Below are 4,834 nucleotides of genomic sequence, written 5' to 3'. Positions count from 1 at the left end.
ATATATTTTTCTGGGTCCTCTAAATAGTCTCCCAGAGCCTCCTTGATTCTTTGTATTTCTTGATAAGAAAAAGGCTTACTAACTCTCATAGACTGATTATTTCTCCCGGTGGGTGCTTCTTGAAGAGGCAACAGCTTGTGTGGCTGTTCCTCAGTCTCACTGGCTGCTCTGCACATATGATCCCAGGAATACACTGGAGAAACCTGCTTTTCTTTATCTCTTTGTCTCCTGTCCTCCATCTCATCTCTTACTTCGATGGTCTGAGTTTCTATTGAAACCAGAATAGTCTGAGGTCGTACTGAGACAGGAGTTGTTTGGACCTCTATGTGGGCAGTTTGAATCCCAGTTTGGGTTTTCACTGAGACCAAGGCAACCCTTCTTGGAGGGGGGTTCTCTGGCTTTCAGTTTGTTCAGTTGGGAGCCGTGGGTACAGGGGCAAAGTAGGAGGACAGGAGGGAGCTGAAGGTGTCACACCCAAATCTATACCTTTAGGAGACAAGTCTGGCATATTTCTGAGAGAAAAAGAGCAACACATATGCTACTTCTACCCATTCCCCTTGCTTTCTACAGAAGTGGGCTAATTGTAAAACAGTATTATACTTAAGAGACCCTGCAACTGGCCACCGTTCACCGTCCTCCAGTGCATACTGCAGCCATGCAGTATCACATAGGAAGACGAGGCGTGTCTTCCTTAAGCCCTGGGGATCAAATCTATCCCAGTTTTTCAGGATACAATTCAAAGCAGTGAGGCTGGAATTGTTAGCTCCTATCTGCAAGAGAGAAAAAAAGCGACCAGAGCCATCTTTCTACCGGAGGCATTCCTCCCTGCTCTAGATGGGGGTGTAGACAGACTTTACACCAAAGCTTTTCTTGCCTGGTTGGACTTAGTCCGTCCCTTACTGATGCAGGCACCGTACTCATCCCTCCCGGTTCTACCACTGAGACGGGTTGGGGATGCACCAGGGGTAGACCTGACGGTATCCCTGACTGACGTCCAGCTCCTCGCCATTAAAACCTTGCTTGCCTCTGATGCCACCCAGGGTGCAATCAGAGTAACCTTCCGGAATGCCTCCCAGGCTAAGACCGCTGGGGGAAACATTCATCACCTGAGTGCCTGTGCACAACCCTGAGTATATTCCTGACCACAATAAGACCAATACAAACATAAAACTGAGATGTTCCTCCCAAGCGTCACCACACCAGTATAAGAGCTTCCTCTGGTCCACTAAGAGCCAGCGTTACCAAAGGAAAAAACCCCATAGCAGTTCCAATCTGAGTAACCTTTAACCTCAGAGATGCTCTTGTAGCTAGAGCTCCATCTAACTTCCAAACTTTTGATTCCTAGCAAGACTAGGCACTTCCTGACTACCAATCCAAGTTTGGGATCTAAGTAACAGAACACAGTAAAGTCTATGATCCAATAGATTAGGTTAGTACTTCTAATTTCCAAGGAGTTATGAAATGGTCAAAGAGACCGAAAAGTTTGACTGAGAAAGGAGAGTTCTGTCCAAGTGCTTTTCCCATTTCTGGTCGGTCCCCAAAGGAGACATTGGGTGCCTCTTGGTATTGGCAAGTCGGTATAAACCACCAACAGGTTTCTGCCATTAGCTGTATGAGGTCACTGTGGAACCTCAGAGCAGGGCTCCTCACTTGCTTCATGCAGGTGTGTCATTAATTCACACAAGCACACCATAGAGTTAGTAAAGTACAACAGAAAACGTGTTCGCTAGGAGAAAAAAGAACTAGAGCTCCAAGCATCCTTACCTTGTCCTGAAGAATCCCGGATGAGCCCCCAAGATGAAAGGTTGTTGCTGAACCACGAAAAGACACTGGGATCATTGGCCTCCAGAGAAGAATTCAATCCAGGACCAGAGACGAGGCTTGATCGCTCAGAGCTTTTCTGTAATAAAGTTTTTTTAAAGTATAAACAAGAGAGAAAAATCTTCTGATATAGGCATCAGAAGGCGGCAGAAAGAGTACTTCCTTGCTAGTGTTAGCAATGGAGTTATATACTCTCCAATTAGTTATTATAGTGAATCAAAAGACTGTCTGGAGGTTGTAAAGACCTCCCTAGACTTACACCCATAATTTACATTTTAAGATAATAGGATTAGCCAGAAAGTTTTTTTTTCCAGAGACTGTCCTCAAGCAGGATATACTATTGTTATATAATCCTAAGGAATGTAGAGGGGAAAAAAGTTTGTCCTTTTTCCTCCTTGAGAATTCCAGACCCGTCTCTCCTTGGGGACCCCTGGACTTCTTATCAACCTGCCTAGGAAATGACTCTCTCAACACCATGCACCTGAACCGCCCTACACATACCCATCCAGAGTGGCCACTGGAGATGCCATACTGCTGGACACCCTTGGCCTCTCCAGGGATAATCTTGGGTAAACTCACTTCAAGTCTCTGCTCAACTGTATGTTTGTGTCCACTTTCATGTCTGAGTGATGCCAAGGTCACCAAAGGCATGAGCCTTGCACTCCCTGCCCATATCCTACCTGCTTTTCCCAGAGCAGCCTCAGTGGATGATGCCCCAGGGTCCACCTGGTCAAGTTCTGACTAACCATTTTCCCACAGTTGGACCCAACCCATCAGTAGAGAAAAACTAGAAGTGATTGATCTAACTAGCGTGATCCATCCCCTATTACTCCATGTCCATAAACGAATTCATCCCTGGTGCACCCTTTAATCTCCAGGGTCGAGTTCAGCCACAGTGCCAGGAACCTCTTTGTGGGACTAAACCTCATTGAGGCAACTCAGGACACAGGAGTTACATTCCCAATCAGGATTTGCTTCCTGGTGTATAGGCTCAACCAACCCCAGAGTTCTTGTGGGAGGGAGGAAACCCCTCCATGCCAGGAACAAAGGCAGTGTGGAAAGCCAATGGGGTGGGGTGAAGAAAGTAGGCCCCTGGCCACCAGAAGTCCCCCCACTGGCCTTCAGTCACCTGCTGCTCAGACACAAATCCCAGCAGTAGAGTGGGAGGGGGCAGTGAAGTGAGCCTGTGCACCTGCCAGGAGCTAGAAAGGGGAGCAGGTACTGGGGGTGGGGACAGGGGTTGTTTGGGGCAGAATACAGAGAAAAGTGTAGAACCCCGGGAAGGCCACGAGCTTGGAAGAAGGCCCAGGCAAACTGGGAAGGTCATGAGAGAGGGGAACTCTGGGCCTGGGGATGGATGAAGGGTGCTGGTCTGTGGGCTATGGGTTTCTGAAGAAAGACACTGGGCTTTTCCAGTGTCTGGAGAAAGTTGATGAGTGTGAGTTCAGAAGAGGATGCCGGGCTGTGGTGGGGAGTAGGGTCAATAAACAGATTTCAGAGATGGGGAGAGGGCCTCGGGTTTTGGGGGAAGGGAGAGTGCTCCAAGGAAGAGAGGGGGTCTGGGGAGAAGGCTCAGGATCATAGATCAGGATAGAGCCACGGGGTCTCAGGAACAACACAGAGTCCTGGGGATTTTCAAGAGGATCCCGAGGGTCCAGGGAGGTCAACGGACTAAGAGAAGGCACTAGGGTCCTGGGAAGAGAGGCAGATTCTGGAGACAAACTCAGGGTCACAGGGTTGGGGCCTCCAGTTTCTGAGGCAGCACTTTTCCTGCTTCAGATGGGGTCGTTGTCCAGGTCCCAGCAAACGTACCACAGGATCATAGAGGATCATAGTGGATGAGCAGGATAGCGAAGAAGAATAGAGCCACAAAGATGGCCTTGGTCACCGGGAAGACCAGGGCCTGCATGGTCCCGCTGAGGGGGCACCACATGGTCCTGAAGGAGGGACAGCTAAGAGAGCGAAGTGGGCTGCCACCTGCACCCGTGGAGAGACACCCTGACAGGGAGGAAACTTCTGTAGGCCAGCATCCCTGGGGCAACTGCGCACTTGGGGCCAAGGGCTTGCCCAGTCTGGCAGAGACACCAGGTCCCCTGGACCCCAGCCTGCAACTCCTTCCATGTAGTGCAGCTAGGAGGCCTTACCCTTGGCCAGCGGGAGTCAAAGAAGCTTAAGGCTGAGGGATAAAAGCCATGCACTGCAGGGCACCTCCAGAGTGGACCTGGGGTCTCCTTGAGAGAGACTGGAGAGAGGTGTGGGGGTCTCCCCTATGGTCCCCAGGGCGACCCTAAAAGACAATCCCACTCATCTCTCTGGTATTTCGGGAAAGGACAGATTGGGAAGGTCATACGCTAGTCCCAACCTGTCCCATCCCATGCCCAACATTACACACTGACATATTTCTGCACACAGTGACCAGTTCCAGGGCCATCACCATCTTTGGTGGATCTTTAAGGAAAAGTGAAAGTCTCTCAGTCGTGTCTAACACTCTGCCAGTTTTCTCCTTCCATGGAAATCTTCAGGCAACACTGGAATGGGCTGCCATTCCCTTCTCCAGGAGATTTTCCGGACCCCGGAATTGAACCTGGGTCTCCTGCACTGCAGGCACGTTCTTTACCTTGATTCTGAGACACTAGGGAATCTCTGATCTCTAAGAAGGGAGGAGCCAAAAGTAGCCGCGATGGGCCAGGGCTGCTTGAACAAATCCCGAGCCTTCTCAAGGGCCACCAGGGTGCGCACACCTGTGCCTGGGGTGAGCCAAGGACCACTCTGGCTGTTTTGTCTCCACTGAAGCCCACCCTCCCCGCGCCCACCCTGAGTCTTGCCCTCCTCTGCAGCCCACCAGTGGTTCTGCACAAGTAGCATGCCCATCACCTGGGTGCAGAGAAGAGAACTGAGATCTCAGGCTCCACCCAGCTACACATTGAGGATCTGCATATTAACCAGGTCCCCAGAAGGGGAAGGGGCTTCCCTGGTGGCTCAGATGGTAAAGAATCTGCCCACAAATCAAGAG

This window comes from Moschus berezovskii, chromosome X (genome assembly GCF_049115385.1).
Source record: "Moschus berezovskii isolate FMDL1 chromosome X, NW_MosBer_1.0, whole genome shotgun sequence".
Taxonomy (NCBI): domain Eukaryota; kingdom Metazoa; phylum Chordata; class Mammalia; order Artiodactyla; family Moschidae; genus Moschus; species Moschus berezovskii.
The sequence above is the reverse complement of the archived record's forward strand: the minus strand, read 5'-3'. Positions refer to the sequence as shown.